Source organism: Felis catus, chromosome F1 (assembly GCF_018350175.1).
Source record: "Felis catus isolate Fca126 chromosome F1, F.catus_Fca126_mat1.0, whole genome shotgun sequence".
NCBI lineage: Eukaryota > Metazoa > Chordata > Mammalia > Carnivora > Felidae > Felis > Felis catus.
The window spans coordinates 48,173,287-48,197,785 of record NC_058384.1 but is presented as its reverse complement, the minus strand read 5'-3'; the positions used below and the strand labels follow the sequence as shown (position 1 = coordinate 48,197,785).

The window sequence follows — 24,499 nt, the reverse complement described above, 5'->3', positions numbered from 1 at the left end:
CTCATAAAGGTAGAATAAATTGAAATCAGATGCTTAGCCTTTGGATAAATTCCTCCATTGTGTATATATACTAATCAGTTCACTAACAAATAAGACAGAAAACTATACATTTATTTTAATCCTAGAGCCTAGAGTTGAATTCTAACTCCTTTTCCTTTGTCCAAAGAGACTGATGAAAGATGCTCAAGAACGGAACATGCGGGGCACCTGGGGGCTCAGTCGGTTGAGTGTCTGACTCAATTTCAGCTCAGGTCATGATCTCACATGCGTGGGATCGAGCCCCACATCAGGTTCCATGCTGAGCGTGGATCCTGCTTGGGGTTCTCTCTTTCCCTCTGCCTCTCCCCCACTCACCTGCACACAGCATGCTATCTTTCTCTCTCAAATAATAATAAAATAATAATAATAATAAAAAGAATGCAATGTGGTTAGTCAGTTGGAGTCAGTCTGACATCAGCAAACCAGGTTCTGGTCCCCTCTGTAGGTATTTAGGAAAACTGATGACACGGACACATATTCAAAGTTGTGTCTCCCCATATATGTAACCACTACATTTATGCAAGTGTATTTGCATAAATATTCAAAGTTTTGTCTCCCCAGTAATAACCACTACATTTATGCAACACTTACTGTGCACCAGAGACTGCTCTAAGCATGGAGTATAAGAGAGAGAGAGGGCACCTGGGTGGCTCAGTCAGTTAAGTGTCTGACTCTTGATTTCAACTCAGGTCATGATCTCTGGTTGGTGAGATGGAGCCCCGTGTCGGGCTCTGTGCTGACAGTGTGGAGCCTGCTTGGGATTCTGTCTCTCCCCCTCTCTCTGCCTCTCCCCCAACTTGTTCTCCTCTCTCGCGCGCGCGCCCGCTCTCAAAATAAATAAACATTTTTAGAAAGAGAGAGAGAGACTGTGTGTGTGTGTGTGTGTGTGTGTGTGTGTGTGTGTGTGTGTGTGTGTGAGTGTATGTCACAGAATCTTCACAACAATCCTCTGAGGAAGCTACTATTATTACTCTTTACAGATGGAAAATTAAGGCCCAAGTTTACACTGCTTAGAAGTGGCAGACCTGGTCTTTATACTCAGGCCATCTGAACTCTGGGGTCTGTGCTTCTAATTGCTACACTCTACTGCCTGGAATGGACATTCACCCAAGCAGGACACCAGTCGGAGATCCCACCTCAAGTCATTTCCCTGAAGTACCACCACACAAAGTGTTGTCTCGTATTTTTCAGGTGATCCTATGGCCTTAAGATTTTTCAGACTTATGGTGTCTGCAGCCTACTCTGGCAGAGCTCCTGTGTCACTTTGAGAAGTTCAGAGATTGAACTGGTCACTTAATTAGGCAAAAGCACAAGTGTAACTTCCTGTTCCCTGGGAAACACTGCCCTGAGCACTAAGAACTTCCAAAGGTAAAGAGGGAATGGCCATTGTACTCAGTGCTGCGGACTGAATTGTATACCCTCAAATTCATATGTTGAAGCCCTAACCTTTAATGTGATAATATTAAGAGATAGGAACTTTGGGGGTAATTAGGTTTAGATGAGGTCATAGGGTGGGGTCCTCATGATGGCATTAGTGCCCTTAGAAAAAGACATACCCAAGAGTCTCTCTCTCTCTCTCTTTCTCTCTCTCTCTCCCATATGTGAGGACACAGTGAGAAAGTGGCCATTTGTAACCCAAGGAGAGAGTACTCACCAAAAACCAACAAAGCTGGCACCTTGATCCCCAACTTGCAGCTGTAGAACTATGAGAAAACAAATTTCTGTGTTTTAAACCACCCAGTCCACGAATTTTGTTATGGCAGCCCAAGCTAAGGTAGACACAGACAGTATTTAATGACAGAAATAGGACAGGCATTCCAATCTGTGTATTCACAGGAGAGATTCATACAGGAGCAAGAAATCCTATTTAGAGATTCTACCAAATACTTTGGTAGAAGTATTTATGTATCTTAATAGAACAGGTAAATAGGGAAGGATGGACGTTTGTCATTAAGGCAGATAATGATTATCCTTATTACTATTGCTACCACTTACTGAATATTTAACAAAACATTTTCTCACTTAGTCCTCAAACAACCCTATGGAAAATTAAAATAGACTAGGTAATTTCCCCAGAGCCCATAGCAGTAACCTCAGGACAAAGACTAGACTTTAGCTCTGACTACAAAGCCGTTGCCTCCGCCCTGATCATGGAGGAGGTAGCAGGACAGGTCTGGGTTTTGCTGGCAAAGCTTCCAGAGAAGCTGAAACTCGCGAGAGCAGAAAGCCAGCAAACAATGCCTAGATTCAAGGCTTTCAGAAAAAAACAGTAAGATCCTCCTTTTTAGCTCCTGCCAAAACGAAGGAAAACAGCAGCTTCTTGTTTGATTCTCCTTTTTAAATCAATCCAGGGTGAATTAAAAAAAAAAAAAGCATCAACCAAAGTTGCACACGGAAAGGGCCATCGACCTCAAAAGATTCTAAAAGGAACTTTGATCAAAGAGAATCACATGCTTCGTTATTCTTCGTGGGTCACATTCCCTTTCAGGTAAGTGTGAGAACTGGTAATGACTCGATGCTTAAAATTTAGTGACAGTGTATTATATCAAGATTTGGAGTTTAAAATCTAAAGTACTATATGCTCCTTCCACTCAGAAAAATCTGTGCTCTTAAGATACTTGGTAGAGAACTGAAAAGTTTGGTTAACTCCTACTGAGCCATTGTGGTATGGCTATATTTTTTTTCTGAAGCTCTCTGCTCATTTGAGCATTTTGTTCTCAGAAACAGCCCAATAGTTAAGAAAAATTGTCCTACCAATCAGCAAAGGCATTCTTTGTCAACCATCTGGCAGGCTTTTAAAATGGATCTTTTTTTTTTCCCCAGCCAAATGATTTTAACACAATCTTACACCAGATGTCTTCTGTTTTTGAACAAATCATAATAGAAAGCAATTTCTGTCTCTCCACCAAGGTATAAATAGTGAATAATCTTGGCTCCATTTGAAGTGTAATGCAACAAACTGGGGTATCCTAAACTCTAAGACACTATTCATTTTTTCTTTCAGTTTCCTTATGGATATTTTCTATTTCCCAAGATTATTCTAAAGAATAAGGAAAATGATACATTCAGAGATAAACAGACAACAAATGTTGGCTCTATTTGTTTTGTTATAAGAATAAGTTTACCTTGGGGGTGACTGGGTTGCTTAGTCAGTTAAGTGTCTGACTTCGGCTCATGTCGTGCTCTCATGGTTTGTGGGTTCGAGCCCCATGTCAGGCTTTGTGCTGACACCTCAGAGCCTGGAGCCTGCTTTGGATTCCGTGTCTCCCTCTCTCTTTGCCCCTCCCCTGCTCATTCTCTGTCTCTCTATATAATAAATAAACATTAAAATTTTTTTCTTAAAAAGAATAAGTTTACCTTGGGAATTATAAATAATTCATAAATGTGAGTAGAATTCAATCCTATAATCAAATATGCCTTAAGAAAATGTTCAGCTGATTAGCATTTAAAGATATGCATAATTTTTGTTGCTCTGCATGAGAATTAAGCCAACTCAAATTTATATTAAGTGTACTTGTTAAATTTTTACACAAATTACTTTTTATGTAATTTCATATTTAAATGACTTTGTTAATGTAATTTCATATTTCAAATGACTTATATCCTTCCTCTTCATTGTTTAATGTTTATTTATTTATTTTGATAGCAAGAGAGAGAGAGAGAGAGAGAGAGAGAGAGTGAGTGCAAGCAGGGGAGGGGCAGAGGGGGGTGCAGAGAGAGCATCCCAAGCAAGTTCCATACTCAACACAGAATCTGACGGGGGCTCCATTTCACAACTGTGAAATTCTGACCTGAGCCGAATCAAGAATTGGATGCTCAACCTACTGAGCCATCTAGGCGTCCATCCCTCCTCTTTCCAAAAGGATTCAAAGTAGATTAAAGCAAAAGATACAAGAGAGAAAAGGAGAAAATTTCCAGACAACTAAAAAAACAAAAAACAAACAAAAAACATTTTTATTACAGTAAAACACTTTGATGCTACTAAAATTCAAATTTGGTTTTGTATGTCCTCAGAATAAGGTCCAATACATGATAGATAGAATACTAAATCAGGTGGCTGCCATTTCGCCATTACTACACAGAAAGAAACATGTCAACTCTTTAAAGAAGAATTTTTCCTGGCACTAAATTCAAACCAAGAGTTTAAAGGTTAAGGAAAGAGAATTGGTGAATTAAAAAAAAAAAAGAAAAAAAGGCACAGATACTCATAGAGACCCTCTGAATAATCTTCAAAACATAAACCAGAATGTCTCTGGGGAGATGGACTATGATGACAACTTAAGCTTTCCAGAAGCTCCAAGATGACAGGATCACCTGCACAAAGATGCTAAAACAAAGACAGAATGGATATTATTTTCTTGGACCAGAGCAGATAAAGATCACAAATTCTGAAGACTACAGGGTCCGGGCAGGTCGCAGAGGGTGTGGATTGAGTGCAGCGTGATACATCAGGGTTGTGGTGGGGCCTGTGGCAAACAGAGAGAAGGCAGGTCCCCAGCAGACCCCCAGGTGTGTGTACCCAGCCCTAGAAGAAACATGACACCAAGAACACATTCTGTATGAGGAAACTCAGCCCATAGGCCATACATACAATTATGTTCCCAGTTGCAGGCAGAAACTTCTTGTGAAATACTTCACATCAGATACACTATCAACATTACACACAACATCAAAATGAGGTTTTAAGCACAGTATGCAGGACTTCCGTGCCATGAAGGATGTGGTGGGTCATGGCAAGGCAACTCATACAACAACTGGGAAAAGCAGATAAATTACTAAAACTCACACCTCTCTAGACATGGAAGAGCTATGGGAACAATGAGGATAAAATATGCTAAAATCACAGGAAGGGCCGATTCCTTCCCAGGTGATGTTGATAATCACTGACTTGAGAATGGAAGGCAAAAGTGCTAAACTCAAAACCTCCAAAGGGCCAAAATGAATCTCCTCCTTTTTCAGGGCAGAGATAGCCTACCAGGTGCTCAAGGGAAAACCTGAGACACTCAACACCTGAAGAACACGGATAAGCCTGTTCTGAAAAATACTCAGGTATCATGTAACTCAATATTTTACCCCTGAAAATATTATCTTCTTTGACAAAACCCCCAAATTTAGAAACCATCAGGCCAATCAAGATAATGAACACATATCTCCACCACCCCTAAAAGCTAACTTGTTCCCCTTTGCAACCCTGTTATACAAAAAATTCTTTTTTCAGTTAGGTTGCCGTGTAATTGCCACATAACTGCAGATTGCTTGCATGTAAATGATATTTAACACCTCCAGCTTCACCTTGTTATCTTAATTAAGTTTCAGCAAGGCTCTTATCTTCCAGCTTTGAGTAGAAATCATCTCATTCCCTAAACTACTATTTTTCGCCTTTTCTACATAACAAATCCTATTGGCGACTGTTCTTATATAGGGAGTGATTCCAACATAGAAGGATGTCAACAGATATATCCTCACAGACGATCTCAAAAAATAAAAAGCAACTCTTTATAAAATACCTATGCATAAGCATTCAGTATACTATGATCATGACATTTTAGAACAAGAAGGCACTAATAATTTGACACAAATATTCAAAGAAACAGAAGTTCCTAGGCAAATTAGGCCCCATACTCAATAGTTCATAAAATAATTTACTTAAAAGGTACTAATCCCCACCACCACTACCCCCCCACACACCTCCTTGAAGATCACTTCTAAAGAAAATTTCTGAGTTTACACCCTCAATTATATTGTGACTATCAGAATATCTCCCTGGAATCTAAACACTTTAATATTCAAGGAACAGAATTGTTTGAAACAAATCTTTTATGATCATATATTTTTAACATAAAGACCTTATAAAAACTGAAGAATGATTTGTATAGGGAGCATCACATGAAATAATATAATTGATCAGGCAACAAAAGGTCTGGCCACAAGATACAGACAAGATCGTGCAGATTTTACTAGAAGACGTCAGTGGCATCATAGCAAATCTCTGGTGATGCATGAGTTGTGGCAATTCCCAGTTGTTGGGGAATAAAGGGAGGTAATAACTGTGTGTGTGTGTGTGTGTGTGTGTGTGAGAGAGAGAGAGAGAGAGAGAGAGAGAGAGAGAGAGAGACTGTGAGACTGATAAGCTTTTTGAAAAGTTAAAATATCTTTAAACAATGTAGGAAATTTCTTAGTCTGGAACCAAACAGTCCCAGACATTCAGAGAACATTATCTTCTACTGAAGTCTAATTCCTAGTTGATGAGTTTTCCTTTCTGAGAATACTCATACAGCTACTTGGCACTGCTTTCAAAGTGAGTTTTTGTGCCTGGTTTATTCTTGTATCTCCCAGACCGAACAGTCTGTATCAGAACTTTGTTAGGTGAGAAGTGACAGACTTAATCAGTGTAGAAGAGGAGAATAAGCACAGCGGGGATCACAAACACATAAACTTATGAAACAGGGCTGTTGCTTTCAAACCAGGCATTTGTATTTCATTTGCTCATTTAAAAATGGTGAGATGGAGGCACCTGGGTGGCTCAGTCAGTGAAGTATCCGACTCTTGATTTCATGGTTTGTGAGATCAAGCCCTGTGTTGGGCTCTGTGCTGACTGCATGGAGCCTGCTTGGGATTCTCTCTCTCTCTCTCTCTCTCTCTCTCTCTCTCTCTCTCTCTCTCTCTCCCCCTCACTGCCTCTCTCTTTCTCCCTCTCCTGCTGCCTTTCCTGCTCATGCTCACACTCTCTCTCTCTCTCTCTCTCTCAAAATAAATAAACATTTTCTTAAAATGGTGAGATAGCATTGCAGTCATAGTAGGAAAGAAGGACAGTAAGGAGGAAAGGAAGCACACCGAATCAATCATGCAGAGAAGCATAATGGTTACAGCATGGCAGAGCCAGACCCTGGTTTTAACGTTGACACCAATACATATATGGATAAACTTAACTTACAAATTACTTCATCTTGCTTCTTGTGTAAATTGGAAGTATATCAGCATCTACTTCATAGGATCATTTTGAGGATTAAATAAGTTAACGCAAAGAATAGTGCCTGGCATATTGCATTATACAAATAGTCATTGCTATTATTGTTATCTGATGTTCGTTTTATATTAATTTGTATTTAACATCCAAATAATTGGAGAGAACTAGGTGAAAATAAAATGATTTGTTGGAAACAGAAACCCAACTCAAATTGGACTTTTTTTAAAATGGAAATTATGCTCAGAGAGCTTTGGGAAGGGCTGTATCTCATGAAACACGGGGACAAGAAGGTGCTTGGGTGATCCTTGGTAAACAGTGGAACCATAGACGACTCAAACATCCCCAGACTCTCTCCTTCATTCTTCAGGACAGCTTCCCTCTTTCTCTTTCTCTTTGCAAAGCAGCTTCCTCCTCTCTGAACCCCTGCTGGGAAACACGGGGCTGACACGTCACAAGCCTTATGTCCTAAATTCTAGAAACTCAGAGAATGGTATACTTTTCTCAGTTCCAGTTTTAAAACCTTCCCAGGGAAGGTTTCCCATTGCCCATTCCCGAGGCAGCTCCATAAAGGTCCAGATGGGCGAAGGACAGAATAGCTCCAAGGACATGCCTAAGCACTCATGAACATCTTTAAAAATGTTTTTACATAAAAAGGAGATTATTTAACAGCAGAAATAAACTTCTCCCTCTGAATCAGTCCCTGCCATCTTCTCTGCCAGGATCCCTCCATCGGCTTTTCTTTTCGACCTCAGTTAAGGCTCTAAGAGCAAAAGAAACTCTCCCAACTTCCTGATACTTTCCCACACTTGGAACAGAACTGTGTTTGTGTGATGTTCATTTCTGAATGAGTCTTGCTTGTTGTGTATACTTGTTTGGTCTAGATTCCAAATCTAGATGCCTAAGAGGAATCTCATTCTTGGTTTTAACCACAAGTTTGGGTTTTTAAGTTGCAACTTAGAAAATCATATCATTGGATTCTTGTAATTGAAATGTTGTGGCTATGTATCGTAAACTCTGAAAAAGAGTTTTCATAAGCAAAAATTACTTTATGCTCTGAAAGTTTGCTGTGATCTGTTTAACATGCGGGTATGTGTGTGCATGTGTGCATGTATTTTTTATGACATTCTCAGTACTTCTATTTTCATTAGAAAAACAATATTTCCTTCAAAATAATTCCTGATATGCGATAGAGAAGACACTGCTGTTCTCTTGTATGTCCAGCTTCATGTGCGTTGAACACACAAAAGTGGTTCAACAAATAACTGTTTTTAAAAAAATTAGAGTGAATGAGTAAATGAATGGTTGAATGGGGGGAAAAGGTAAACTCTCTCTAATCCTGTTAGTTACAATTCAAAAGCTACCATGTCGGGAATAAGAGGAAAAAGAAGGGCAGTTGGGCAGGAAGGTTAGTGTTCTAAATTGAAAGCAACTTTAGAACCAAGTGCAGTGAGTGATTCTTAACTAGATCTCGTTTTGGGGAGAAAAAAAATAGCTGTATAAAACAGTATGATATAATGGGGAAAATAATTTGAATATGGGCATTTAGTAATATAAGACAATTAGATTAATTTTAAGTAGATGCTACAATGGTTATAGAAGAAGTATTTGGGATAAGTAGGATGTTTAGTATTTATATTACAGTATCTTTACAAATAAAAGAGGAAACAAATACAGCAAAAGTTTATGGTATGTGTATATAAGGGAAAGAAGCTACCAAAAACAAAGGTGCATAAGTAGTTCTAAAAGTACTTTCGATCCTTGAGGCCTTTTGTTAGCGGGTACAAAATACTCCTTCCTTTTTTTTATCTATGAAGAGAAACTATGGGCCCTTTCAATATGACACCAACCCAATTTTCCAGTATTTTTTAAAGTTTTATCCTTGATCTTTTTATCCTTTTAAACTTTTATACTTGACAAAAATCATTCTTGTGACTCATTCTTTCACAAAAAGATAAAATTTGGGGCTGTTCACTCCCGTATCCTCTTGGAATATCCTCTACTCTCATCTCAACTTATCCTTCCACTTACAGCCCAAGTGAAGCACCATCTTGTCTGCTAACCAGTCCGTGTTGGAAGAATCTCTCACTGCCCTACCCTTCTAGATTCACAGTGTTAACACTTTGAAGAGCATTAGGAATCAGCTGGGGATGCTTCCAAACTGTACAACCCCAAAACCACACCTCAAGAGACTGGCATTCAGTAGGTAGAGATTAGAGCCAAGAAATCTGTGTTTTCATTAAGTGCCCTAGGTAGTTTTGATGCAGGTGCTTCAAGCACTTCATGTTTAAACAAATGCTTGTCTACATACTTTGGAACTTTCCTAATTGTTTTGAGTGCATGTTTTCCCCATCATAGGTTTAACAACCTTAAAAACAAAAATCATGGGGCACCTGGGTGGCTCAGTTAGTTGAGCATCTGACTCTGGATTTGGGCTCAGGTCATGATCTCACATTTGGTGAGTTCAAGTCCTACACTGAGCTCTGAGCTGACAGTGAGGAGCCTGCTTGGTATTCTCTCTCTCCCTCTCTCTTTCTGTGCTTTGTTCTACTCCATAGTATTTGTTGTTTGGTTTTATTTTGTTCTTAGTATTAGGGCATTTAGTGGGTATTTTTATGATCCTTATGCTTCCTCCTTTTATATCTTAATCTTTAGGAAGGACTGTAAAACAACAGGCAAAAAGTCTCATAGGATTAACATTTTTTTCTTATTTAAAAAAATTTTTTTTAATGTTTATTTATTTTTGAGACAGAGAGAGACAGAGCATGAACGGGGGAGGGTCAGAGAGAGAGGGAGACACAGAATCCAAAGCAGGCTCCAGGCTCTGAGCTGTCAACACAGAGCCCAATGCGGGGCTCGAACTCATGAACCATGACATCATGACCCAAGCCAAAGTCAGTCTCTCAGTCAACAGCCACCCAGGAGCCCCACCTCCATTCTTAATATTATTGTCCCCTATCCTACATGACTATGAGGGTAACATTCTCTGTTTATCTTGCTTTAGGTTTGTTGAGTTTCATGAACTATAAATTATTGTTTTCCATGAAATTTGAGGAAGTTTTGGCCATTATTTCTTCAAATACTTTTTCTGATTCTTTTCTCTTCCCTTTCCTTATGGAATTACACTTCCATATGTTAGATTGCTTCGGAATGCCCCAGAAGTTTTTGAGGTTTTGTTCATTTTTCTTTAATCTCCTCCCCCCCTTCTTAATATTTATGTAATTTCTATTGATCCTTTTTCGAATTCACTAATTATCTCTTACTCCATTTCTGATCTTTTGTTAAACCCATCTAGAAGTTTTTTTAAATTTTAGTTACTTTATTTTTCAGGTCTAGAACTTAATTTTTATATAGTTACCACTTCCCTGTCAAGAAATATTTGAATATATTTTCTTTCAATGTTTAAAAAAAAATTTTTTTTAACATCTGTTTTTGAGAGACAGAAAGAGACAGAGCGTGAGCAGGGGAAGGGCGGAGAGAGAGAGAAGGAGACACAGAATCTGAAGCAGGCTCCAGACTCCAAGCTGTCAGTACACAGTCTGACACAGGGCTCAAACTCATGAAAACTCAAGATCATGACCTGAGCCAAAGTTGGAGGCTTAATGGACTGAGCCACCCAGGTGCCCCTCTTTTAATCTTTAAAACATATTTATAATAGCTACTTGGAAGGCTTTATCTAGTAAATCCAACACCTGGGCCATCTCAGGGTCAGCTTCTATTGGCTACCTTTTTTTCCCAAATATGGGTCACAATTTCCTGTCTTCTTGCACATCTTATAAATTTTTGGCTGAAAACTGGCATTGTAGACAATATGATATAGGTATTCATAGTGCTGTTTTGTTCTTCTGAGAATTATTGGAGCTTTATTTTCCTAGGCAGTTAACTTGCCTGGTATTTAACTAAAAATATAGCTTCCCCCTATGGAACACAGCCTGTGGTTTCTTACTTCTTTCTTACAGATCCCTGTAAGACTCCCTGTTGCCACAAAATTCTCTGTTAAGCCAAAACTTAGGGCAGAGATGAGACTCACTTTCTGTGATTTCTTGCTTCTAGGGACTCTTCCCTATTTTCCAGGTGCTATTCTGCATTGGGGTTCCGTATCATCATATCTCAAATCCGCCCAGCTTCAGCTTTCTGCCACCTGTGCTGTGCACAGTTGAAAATTGCACTCAGTTAAGAAAAGCATCCAAATCACAGATCTGGATCTAAATACTTACATTTTTCAGACTTCTCTCTAGCGTCTGTTTAATTTTCATCAAGCCTCTTGTCTGTACGTATGTAGTTCAGCAGCCAACCATGGATTTGGACAGTTTATGCTCTGAATTTGTCTTACTTCTAAGTTTTGTGCTGTCCAAGTTTTCCTTTAAATTTCTAGCTGTTTCCCAATCCCAAGCTCTGATCTTGATATCATTAGCTAGTAAGGCTGCAATTTATTTCCACAGCCATATCTGTGAGAGTTGGGTCTCACCCTGGGACCATAAGCTGTAAACGCAATTCTTACACATTCCAGTTACAGGTTTTTAAAACCCTGCCAGTTACACATTTCTGTTTACTTTAAATGCCTTTTAGTGTCTTTATATAGATTTTTTAATCCAGTATTTTACAGTTACCTGCAACTGTTTTACCATCTGCGTTTAACTACATTCTTTTTTGAGCTACCATTTATCACACATCTAAACGTGCCAAAACATGTGCTAATAAGTTACATGAGATACGCTTATCTAATACAGCAATCCCATTAGATTTATGTTAAGACTGAGATCAAACAGGTTTGCTAACTTGCCCAATGTCATTTAATTAACAAATCTAGGATTGGGAATTTAACTCAGACCTCTATGACTCCAGCAATATATTCTTTATAATCAATAACGGTAATTGTTTAATGCCTTCTTACTGGGTACCTGGCACAGTCTCAGGAGCTTAGGGTAATTCATTAATCAACACATTTATTCCTCACAATAAGCCAGTGAAAGTGATACTATTGTCAACCCACTTACTGATGAGAAAACTTAGCTACAGTTTACATTGTCTGAAGTCATACCGATATTAAGTGCTATTGCTCAGATTCACATGTAGGTAATCTTGCTCTATACTTAAGAACAAATTAGACTTGGATCCTATATGCTTCCTGCAATTGAAACAAGATAGATTAGATATACCTATAAAGATAATTGGCTATAGCTTTTTAAACTGTAAGTTGTTATAAAAATGACATCTGTATCATCCAGAAATTGACATTAAAATCAAGAGTATTATAAAAAAACAGAATGTCAGAGCTATAAATACAGTTATTAATAGCAATTAATATAGATTTTTCAAAATCTTTATAACTCATTCATTCAAATAAATATATTTTAAAACAGCTACATAAAGACATGTTTTTAAATATATAACAGATTAAGGTTTTTAAAAATAGTTTTATTTTATTTTTTTATTTTTATTGATTTACTTTTTAAGTAGGCTTCACCCCAGTGCGAAGCCCAATGTGGGGCTTGAACTCATAGCCCTGAGACCAAGACCTCATCTGAGACCAAGAGTCAGGCACTTAACCAACTGAGCCACCCAGGTCCCCTGAAAATAGTTTTTATTTTAAATCCAAATGATAAACTTTTATAATATCTGAAAACTCTTTTTTAAATTAAGTGTATACAAAAATGTCAATTATTTAAATGTTGCTTTTGCATATAGTTTTTCCAAACACAAGCACTATCCCGATCATCACCATTACCACTATAGCATTTCTTTGGAAACCTGTTTTTTAGCCAGAATTTCACACATGACTTTTCAGTTGGATACTTAAATTCCACTATTAGTCATGACTCATTCTACAAGTGACAGTAGAATTGAAAAATTATTATTGTCATGTAAACTCAACAATTTTATTTAAAAAATAAACTCCAGTCACTTTTGAGAAAGCTCATTTTAGGTGGGGAAACCACTGAAATCAACTTTTCCAAGAGGTAGTAGTCTATGTAAATCAAGAACTAGGGAAGTGGCAACTTAAGTGACAACTTAAGGCAATTGCTAAATTTTGGATCTCCTAGAATAGACTCTTCAGATAAGTTTAAAGGCTCCCCCAGGTGAGTAATCTGTTTCAGGTAACTATTTTCTTAATGTACACATAGCAACAATTTTCATCGGTGGAGTCCCCAAAATGACATAGTCACTTTTTCCTTCATTCTACCTGAGCCCATGAGGCAGATTGTGATCAGACAGATTATTTCCATGATTGCCAAATGCTTTTCATTTCCAACAAGGAAATGACTAAGGAAACTAGTAAGAGAAATACAAAGAATTATAACACACTGGAAAAGTGTTAGTTAAGCTTCTTGACCCAGTAGGCTCCACCACAAAATCAAAGCAGGAAATCCTCGGAAGAAATCAACCCTAGTCAACACTTACTATAAATCCAAATCAGATTAATTAGAGCATTTACTCCACGTAGAGTACCTCTAACCTTTGGTTTTATGACATGACATTTAAAAAGCAATAAAATGGGGAAGACCTTAAACTGTGAGTTGGCTGAAATTATTTTGACCAATTCCATTTTATTTCCTGCCACATATCATATCTCATTCTTGCAAAAGTAATTGCTTAAAAAAATATATCTCACTACATGTTAAAAAAACAACTATAAGCCCTCCAGGGTGCTTTTTTTCCCCCCATCATCCAAAAAAATATAATTAAAAACCTTCAATTGCAATATTCATAAAAGAATCATGAAAATAGTCCTTCAAGCCAATTACCTCCCCTTTCCTAGAATGTCTTAGTCTCAATTCATCTCCACCAGGTAAGAGTTGTTGATATTGGTAAAATAAAAAACAAACAAGAGTTCATTCCAGGAGTAACTGCACTTGAACCACAGCAAGAACAGACTACAAGTTAAAGGTCCTTCCAGATTCAAAGAAATAAAATCTCACTTCTGGGATGTAGACACTATGACAGAATAGTGAGTGAGATCTCTTTTCTGAGCAAAGAGTATTTCTCAGTATCGTCTTCAAACACACCATGTGGGTGCCACTCTGTTAGTCATTAGCCTGACCAACACAGGACCTACTGGTAAAATCTGATTTTGCTTTGGGCCTATTTGTCACTCTACTCGTGGTCAAAGAAGAAAATCTTGAGAATTCTATTTCTGAAATGTAATATAAACAAAATGAGACGGAAAAGAAGAACAGAGAAGCAGTTGATGGTTGAAATGAGATACTGGAACATTGTGCCGCAACAAAATAAACTGCTAAATTGGAACTACAGTACCCCACAGAGAAAATTTCAACTAGTGCTCTGGTAAACAAAAGTCACATTAGCCACTCTGTCACCAACATGTTACCAGATGCTCAGTTCTTATCTCATTACATTTCAAGAGATGTTATAAGTGAAAATATTTCACTCACTTAAAAACAGAAATCAGTAGGGAAATCCTACTGGTTGGCTTCATAGAAATATATTTTATAGCCAACTCAGCTGTAATAAATCTATTATACAAAATAATATCTTTCTACCTATACCCTATATACTCTCATTACTATTCTTTGATTAGTGATATCACAAACTCTCGCACTTTGATTAACATTTTTCTCAAGGATTACCTCAACTGCCAGAAATGTAGAAATTCAAAGTCTTTCACATTGATCTAAAGTTTTGTTTGCGTAACTCACGGGAAAAGAAATGACAGCAGAGTCTAGAATGAAGTATATAAAAGCACCAGATGAAGTCTTAACACAACTCTCCTCCCAGCCTACCTGTTGGGTCACTTGACTTTCATCAGCTTTGAAGTGAGAAGGACACTGCCTAACCTCACAGACAAGGTATCTTGTGTGACTGAGCTCTCACTGCTCTGAAACCCTGACAGCCTCTGACTCAGTAACTAAGTCCGTTTGGATGGTTTTCTTTTTAAATTTTTTTAAACTTTTCATTTCTTTTCTGTATCATATGAGGGAAAGTCCAAGGTTCTTTTTACATCTTTCTTACCAAATATAGCAAAACCATTTATACCAAAGCTAAAATGTACGACTCTGCCCACAGTCACAACCCTTTAACAGGCACACATTTGTTGAATTACCCTGCAGTGGAATTTCATAAAAGGAGAATGCAAATTTAAAAAAAAAAAAAACACTGTGGTAAATATATTTAGCAAAAACGCTTGAAATGATTGTCTAAAACAAAAGCAATTACAGAAAATTATTAATTTAATCCTTATGTATGTCACTCTAGTTCAAAGAATGGAAAAATGTATTGATAATCTGAAAAGTCATTCTTCTACAAGAATTAAGAAACAGCCAGTCATTATGGCACACCATTTCTACTCCCAGACGGCATGTCAGTGGAAATGAAAACAGAATTCGTTGAACATCTGTGGATCCTCTTTTTCAAAAAGCAGCTTTGAGGAGCTATCTAAGGGAATATTATTTTAAAATGTCATTTTAAAAAGGAGAGCATTTGAGCAAGAACATGTATCAGATTTCATTTTATTTATGAATTCTGAATTTTTGCTTTATCATAATGTCTTTCAAAGGGAAGTTGGGTGGCATTGTCATCGTCGAGTAAGGATTTCCTCTGGTGTCCTCAAATGAGAAAGTTTCTAGTCATTCCAGCAAGACTAACAATCAAGATTTTCTATCTGATGGTGAAAATGGAGATGGTTAAGGGTAGGAGAGATGAAGTTAGGAGCTTGACCAATCTCAGTGAATATAAATATAAATATAAATATGATTTTCTCCACTATCCAGATGATAAGCTAGTTTTTACTTATATAATTACTTACAATGATGCATACCACCTGGAAGTAATCCAACAAGAATTTCTGGCATTAGAATAGAGTTAGTAGTCCATGTGTGAATTAATGGCACATCCACAAATAATGTAGTACTACCTAGAAACCATTTTATTTTTTAAAAAATGTTTATTTAGAGAGAGAGAGAGAGAGAGAGAAAGTGCAAGCCAGAGAGGGGCAGAGAAGGAGAAAGAGAATCCCAAGCAGGCTCCACGCTAACAGCACAGAGCCCAAAAGAGGGCTCGAACTGACTGAGCCACCCAGGTGCCCCCATAAAGCATTTTCAATGCAAAGTGTTATATGAGAGTCTTTAAGAGTCTGTAATGTTTTAACTCAAGAGCTGAAATTAAATAATTAATCATGTTTGTGTATGTATAAATAATCTTGCTAAGATAGTTTTTATAAATTAATTCTTTCTCCTCCCCTCTCCCCCACCTCTCTGACCCTCCTAAATAGCCTAATGTATTCATTTAATTTGGAAAGGCATTTTGGCAAAAGTTCTCCCCACCCACCCAATTCATAGTCAAGCCCCAAGGTGAATCAGTTTAGAAATCAGACTCATGAGGGAAGAGTATTTTATCTGCCAGGGCAATGTTCTGTGCTATTGTTTATAACTTTTTGTTGATAGTTACCCTGGAACACAAGAGGCCACACTGGCCTCTGGGGAAATAAGATAAGCTTAATCATGCGTGATGAAATGCTGACATGGAATTATAGAATATTTCAGTGATACCACAGATAATGTCCATTTTAACTTTCAGATAAATACAACATTTTGTTCCTACAGTAATGATGAATAGTAAGAGGTTGTAAAGAGACGAAGTAAACAAGACATCAAGGTTTTATTTGGCAATTGACACTAAAAATAGTGATGTACACAGACATTATCCCCATTTTCAATATCTTTGGCAGAGATGCACCGCTATGGTTTCAGGTCTTATTCATTCATCTTTTTTTCTTTTTTTTCTATCAAACAAAAACTAGACATTTATTTTCTTTTTATGAAAAAACACAATGAACTTGTAGTATATGAACATCTTTAATATTCATTTCTTCTTTCTTATCACCTTCAGTTTCAGACTCCTTCCTCTGTCCCAACACTACAGTGATCAAATCATGACCATAGAGTCCGAGAAAAATATTCAAGATATTGGAGACTCCATGGAAACTTTTTTCTCTTGTGAAGATGCTAATTCTCCATGGAAACAGTTTAATTTTTTTCAACAAACATTCACTGGCCTATGATAAGGTAAACATACTTTGCCGTGAAGAGAATTTTGCCTAAAATTTATTGTATACATTCTAAGTCTATATCATATGGCAACATCAATAAAGTGCCCCAGAGTCGAGAATATCTCGATATTTCTGAGGTAAAACATTTGATAACATTTTTAAGGCACTCATTGACTGAAAATCTCATATCACTGAGGTGGTTCAATAAGTCATTTCTTATTACAGAAAAAAGTACACTTTTCAAAAAAATATGAGAAAACAAAATATAAATCCATGGTAAAAGTAGTCCTTATATGTTTCTCTTCAATGAACGAATATTTATTGAGATTCAACCAAATACAAAGCATTATGCTAGAAACCATGTGCAGAAGAAGGGAAGTGTCAGAAAGATTGAAAATATGCATTGCAACACTCCAAAATTCCAAAAGAATTTACAATGAGGGGGATTAAAATGGATGAAAGGCCAATTATTAATGTAAAGTAATATTATTTAGTGAATAAGAATGTGCATTTGAATCCAGGTTTCACCAATTTCAGCTGGTGACCTTCATCCAAATTCTCTGGGATGTAGGGATACCTGGGTAGTTCAGTCGGTTAAGCGTCCGACTTTGCTCAGGTCATGATCTCACGGTCCGTGAGTTTGAGCCCCACATGGGGCTCTGTGCTGACAGCTCAGAGCCAGGAGCCTGCTTCAAATTCTGTGTCTCCCTCTCTCTCTGCCCCTCCCCACTTGCACTCTGTCTCTCTCACACAAAAATAAATATACATTTAAAACATTTTTTTTAATTCTCTGGGATGTTTCCTCATCTGCAAAATGAGGATAAGAACAGTACCTTTCCCATGAGGTTTGAGGATTAAATAAGATAATGCTCTTAGCACAATGCTCAGCACTTAATAAGCACTGAGTAAATGTTGTCTATTGTCATTAGGTGTCAAATGACCAATACAGACAAGATCCTAAGGACTTGGAAATGCAGCAGAAGTGCTATGAACAGAGCAGATAAGAACAGAGCAGATAAAAAGGAACTTCAAGCATGAGGGAGGACTCCAGCTAGGACTGAAAGATGGTTAGGATCTGAATCGGCAGAGAAGACTGGGGTAGTATTGCAGTCTGGTGGAGTGGACCAAGGGACGAAGGATAGAACATCATATTTGCCAAACCAGTCTAACTAGAGTAGAAGGTTTAGGTTTATTATTTTAGGTTTAGGTTAGGTTGAGGTTTATTAGGATGTAATATTGGAAAAGGAAGCAGAGGCCAAATTATGAGGCACTTTGAATAAGAGGCAAAATAATCTGCACTTCATAGATAACAGGGAGTAATTAGAGGTTGCTGACTGCATATTATCAAAAATATTCAGGGGCGCCTGGGTGGCGCAGTCGGTTAAGCGTCCGACTTCAGCCAGGTCACGATCTCGCGGTCTGTGAGTTCGAGCCCCGCCTCAGGCTCTGGGCTGATGGCTCGGAGCCTGGAGCCTGTTTCCGATTCTGTGTCTCCCTCTCTCTCTGCCCCTCCCCCGTTCATGCTCTGTCTCTCTCTGTCCCAAAAATAAATAAAAAAACGTTGAAAAAAAAATTCACATAAATTTATGGAGTTTAGCTTTTGACAGCAAACTTTCTAAAATTTTTTTTTAACGTTTATTCATTTTCTGAGAGACAGAGACAGAGCATGAGTGGGACAGAGGCAGAGAGAGGGAGACACAGAATCTGAAGCAGGCTCCAGGCTCTGAGCTGTTGGCACAGAGCCTGACGGGGGGGGGGGGGGGGGGGGGGGGGGGGGGGGGGCGCTCGATCTCATGAACTGTGAGATCATGAGATCATGACCTGAGCCAAAGTAGGATGCTCAACCAACTGAGCCACCCAGGTGCCCCTTGACAACACACTTTCAAAAATAATATCCAACATGGTAATTGGAGTAACTGATTCATTTAAAAGCATATGTAGATTTTCTAAAGTACGCTTCATATGTATGTCTCCACCCTATCACATTTCATTTTCAGATAGATGTACAGGGCTCTTTGGCTTTTAATGTAAAAATGGGATAATTAATCTATTTTTACCTAAGATGTTTAACATATCTGGCCTACTGTGGTCTAAGAAGAGGATAATACAATGGTAAACAGAAATTGCTTAACGAGTCAACTGTGTGTCTGGTCTTGAAAAAAAAATGTCTTCAGTATTACATCACTCTGGCAAGTCAGCTATTCATCAGATCTCATTATTAGATAAGCATACCAAATTAAGTTTCATAACACTTAACCCAAAGTGATTTTAGGGCATACCAAAGATTCTTAGATATTTTATGTCTTCTCAAACATAAAAAATAAAAATAAATTAAAAAAAAAAAAAGGGGCGCCTGGGTGGCGCAGTCGGTTAAGCGTCCGACTTCAGCCAGGTCACGATCTCGCGGTCCGTGAGTTCGAGCCCCGCATCGGGCTCTGGGCTGATGGCTCAGAGCCTGGAGCCTGTTTCCGATTCTGTGTCTCCCTCTCTCTGCCCCTCCCCGTTCATGCTCTGTCTCTCTCTGTCCCCAAAATAAATAAACGTTGAAGAAAAAAAAAAATTTAAAAAAAAAATAATAAATAAATTAAAAAACAGTTTTTAGTTTTAAAATTCAGGGACTCTTAAAAATTTTGAATCCAAAACCTAATACAGGTTTCCATGTATTTCATTTCAGATATAAACTAATTATTTTTGTCTGTGGTTAACTAAAAAATATTAAATCATGGCATGTATGTTCTTATATAGATAACATACTTAGATAAATGAGTGATTTTGGTCTTGGTGGAAATTCCTTTATTATCCTAGAATAAAAGTTTAGTGGCAAGCGTGGAGAATTCTCATGGATTCTCTCTGACCTGCATTCATTATTTTCTTTTCCTTCAGTATAGATATGGTTCAGGACCACCCTAAAAACGTGATATCAAAGCATATCTGAATATAGATGTATGGGGGCGTGTGGGTGATTCAGTAAGCATCTGACTCTTGATCTCAGCTCGGGTCTTGATCTCAGGGTCGTGAGTTCAAGCCCCACAGTGGGCTCTGCTCTGGGTGTGAAGCCTACTTAAAAAAAAATAATAAAAACAAAACAATAAACATAGATATATGAAAGATTTTATCATCTTTTACCAATGGAAACAGCCCTCAACTTCAGTGACCAGTGTTTTACAGATGGGAATTATAAAACCAAAAGTTAGAAATGGCCACAAACGATAGAGAAAATTATTTAGGGATCAGGTTTTTAGGTTTGTTTTGTTTGTTTTTTTTTTTAATACCTCCAATCCCATGTGTCAGCCTCCTGAAAGAACAAGGCTGCCTTTTACAGTATCCTAGATCTTTAATGTAGCAGGCTTGTACTCAGAAAACATGTTTCTACATCTTTCTTTTAATCAGTCCTAGTTACTCAAATCCATGTAAATTAACTGAAGTGAATCTGATGAATTAAATAATATCTCTAAGATACAAATGTATGATAAGTTACATCTTGGAAGGGCACAGGGACTAAGGGATCTATATTTTAACGGGTATGTTTTCAGACAACCTGCTTTAACCATTAGAAAAAGAAGTTAGCTGCTGACTGTAAAAACCAGAAGGGTCCTTAGGAAGAGATACTTTCTAGCAGAATGTTTTCAAATCCATTCATTCATATGACATAGTCATTCTACCAGTAAGGTCAGCCCTGCATGAGGATAAAGGAATTCTAGCCCTACTTACTACCCAATCAAGCACTAGGTAAAGGGTCAACATCACCAATTCCTCTACGTTAGGACCTCTAAACACAGCTTAGTGGTCCATACAGGAAACACCGCTGTTCTTATTCTGTTTGGATCCACAACCATTTACTCAGCAGCCAAGGGCAGGAAACAAATCACTGTGTGAGCTGATGCGGATCAGCAGTTCTCAGTCCGGCTGCCTAGTGACACAATGACCTGCTACAGTGAATGTTGGGAAAGGGGCAGAGTTGCAATTAATACAGAAGGAATTGTTCATCCCTGGAAGCTTACTTTAGTTCTTCATCTTGATGGCCCAAATCTCAGCAAATCACTGCCACGCCTTGTGTGTGAACAGGTGGTGCTATGCAACAAAGGTTAAGTGCCACTGACTGGCAAGGTGAAAATAGTCCATGCTTTCCTTGAGCACACAGCAACTATCATTCCTAAATGTCTCTCTACCAGCCCATGAGCGTGCATTGAACTTCAGTCGCGCGGGAATTTGGGAAGAGGTTTCACAGAATAGCTGTAAGAGGTCATCCCAGTAGCCCTAGTCTTAAAACAGTTGAAATCAGTATTAAATAGTGCTAGATTAAAAACATCCTGAGTGCAACCATTATGATTGATAATCCAATGTAACATTCAGCACAACCCCGATGTCTAATGTCTACTGAGCAAGTAAGTGAAAAAATTGAAGAGAGTGGGAAAGGAGGACTTGATGACAGCAGCTGGACTAATTAGATTGTGAATGGTAAACTGGCCTAGCATCAGGATCTTTTATGCAGCTGAAATCTTCCAAAGGCAGCTCAGTGGATGAAACAGAGAAAGGGCAACTGATTGGAGTTTGGAGAAAAGATGAGCCAGAAACTTCAGTCCCCCTCCTCCCACCCTGCTCACTTTTACCGGTTGCCCTGAGGCATCCCTTGAAACCTACAGCATTTCTCAGAGCAGCACGTCAAATCTCACCACGTCAAACTCCAAATTCTGTAACTGCCAGGATGAAATTTACCTGGCTTGTCATTGCAATTCTAGCACATGTCATAGATTCAAACACATAGTAAGTGTTCACTCAGTAAACATTTATAGAATGAATGAACTAATGTAGAATTCTAACAAACTACTCAAGGAAATGGGGTAGATTTTTAAAGGATTCAATAGTGACCAACTTATCCTAGGATTCATAGAAAATTGCCTTTAAAAATTAACAAAGAAGTCTAAATAAAAATTCCTAGCATTTATATTTGGAGGAATTTTATAGTAAATAAAATACAATATTCGTTGTTTGTAGGTCTTCAAGTACAAGAAATATATACATGCACATATATAAACACATAAATAAATAAATAAATAAATAAATAAATAAATAAATAAATAAATAAACTCCATTTCAGAAGCAGCTATGCCACTGTGCTTGAGTAGAATGAAAATTTGGATTCACCTCCAAACTCATTCATACTCATTGTTACCTTTGAGATTGAGCTGTGCAGTATCTATTATTCATTTAGAAAGTTATCTTCTCTGCTCACTGACTACAGCTGCAGAAGTGAGTGATTCACTCCTGATCTAGCTTTGTTCCAATTTCATATTGCCCTTGTGTTACTCAAAGTTAATCCTCAAGTTACAGGATACAGGATGTTTTCCCTAACCCAGAGCATTATACTCATGTTTCATTTATAAATGTTGATCTATTCATTTGAAGGTGACTCAAAGGCAGAACCCTCCTCGAAGATCTTCAGTGGCATTTCTTCTTTTTTTTAATTTTATTTATTTATTTTTGAGAGAGAAAGAGACAGAGCACAAGCGGGGAGGGGCAGAGAGAGAATGAAACACAGAATCTGAAGCATGCTCCAGGCTCCCAATGCAGGGCTCAAACTCAAAGACCGTGAGATCATGACCTGATCTGAAGTAGGATGCCTAACCTACTGAGCCACCCAGGCGTCCCCTTCAGTAGCATTTCTTACTTACAACAGCATACGCTGAAGACAAGGAATTGTATAATGTTTGCTGACTTAAATTGTATCAAATTTATAAAGTAAATTTATCTCAGTTATTCACTGCAGACAAATGTTTTCTACAGCGAGATACACAATCAAAACCACTTGGCATTTTGGATATTTTCACTTATTAGAAATAATGCAAGAGGGTTCTAAAAGTTTAATCAAACTTGTGCTTACAAAAGCACACAGTTATAAAACCAATACTCTTCACAGTTTAATAAAAACATTAATAGACTAAAATATTTTTGAAACCTGAGAGCAGATTGGGGAGGTAGAAAAAATGAGTTCTACTTGAGAATATCTCATTCATGTCTCAAGATTTACATGAGTTGCATTAGCTTTCACTTTGATTTTAGAAATTCCATGAAAGGGAGTATGAAAGCCATGTGGACTGATTTCTACAGTTTGGTCATATGTTCAAAAAGCATAAGGATATTCTCAGATTAATACACTCATTTCAGAACTTTTAAATTCTAGGAATTCAAAAATTCACTGTCCCTCCTCTCTTGGAAGAATAAGTACTTGATAACTGAGACAACTTCTAAGGTTAGCTCAAGAAATATACCTGCAAAACCTTGAAAATAATTGATACCCCAGTCCTGTGACTCATCTCTAAAACTATGGCTTTGTTTCCACTGGAAAGCTCTGAAATTCTTCAAAATCTACTGTTCCATTGGAATCAGAACATTCACGCAATGGAAGAAAATTCAGCTTTCTATTAGCATCTATGTGGTCTATCCACACAGTCAATTTTTCTCTGAATACCTGCATTTCTTTGAACAAATTAGTACTATTCATTTTTCTCAGGTTTTTTTTTTTTAATTTCAACATCCTCAGACCTCTGGTCATATCACACAAAGGTACAATTTAAAAACTACTCATATTGATCAAATTGGCTCTCTCAAAATATTTTGGCCAAAAAAAAAAAAAAAAAAAAAACTTGTTCTAAACAAAAGCAGCTCAATGAATGTCTTTCAATAACTCTCTATCCTCTGACCATCTAACACCACATTTCTGCTTCAACTTCTTCCAAATATTCCATAAACTATTTAAGGGCTAAGGAGATGAGAACAAAAAAATCTCAAACTTAAAATTGGCTTGCAAAGTTTATCGCACAAACTCTGTTAACATATAATACAATGGAAGCTGTGCACAGAAATAATTGTCTTTAAACCCAAATAAATGATTATCCTTTATCTTTTCATTGCAGATGTCCTCCTTGTGGCAAATGAACTCAGTTTTTATTGCTTTTAAGGTGTTGGAGATTTTCTTTTTTTTTTTTTTACAAGTTTATTTATTTTGAGAGAGAGAGTGTGTGATTGGGGGAGGGACAAAGAGAGAGGGAGATAGAGAATCCCAAGAAGGCTCAATACTATTAGTGCAGAGCCTGACGCAGGGCTTGAACTCACAAAACTGTGAGATCATGACCTGAGCCAAAATCAAGAGTCAGACACAACCCACTGAGCCACCCAGGTGCCCTGGTATTAGAAATTTTCTATCCCTTGATCTTGGTGGTAGTTACAATGATTAAAATTTACATTTGTAAAAAGTTACAAGGCTTATCCTCAAGATACAATGTTTTACTTTATGTTAATTATACCTCAAAAGGATATGTTCAAATCCTAGAGCAGCTAGATCTTTGCAAAATTAACTTGGGTCTCAGTTTTCATACCTATACAACAATGATAGTAATGTTGCCTTCATCTCATGGTTATATAATTTGTGTAATCATGTGAAGAACTATTTTCTGTACAATAAAAATTATGCTAATACCAGGTGCTATTGG

General features: G+C 37.6%; 1 long non-coding RNA gene across 2 annotated transcripts in view; it reads left to right on the top strand.

Annotated features, from left to right (window-relative positions):
* The first annotated feature begins 2,216 nt into the window (after window positions 1-2,216).
* LOC109495733 overlaps window positions 2,217-24,499 on the top strand; it is a 58,049-nt gene continuing 35,766 nt past the window's right edge. The window contains exons 1-3 of one of the 2 annotated variants that reach the window (XR_006591642.1): window positions 2,217-2,527; window positions 4,999-5,088; window positions 16,850-17,159. This is a non-coding gene — a long non-coding RNA (uncharacterized LOC109495733). Of the gene's footprint in view, window positions 2,528-4,998; window positions 5,089-16,849; window positions 17,160-24,499 lie in introns of those variants that run through there. The other variant, XR_006591643.1, reaches the window with a different exon arrangement.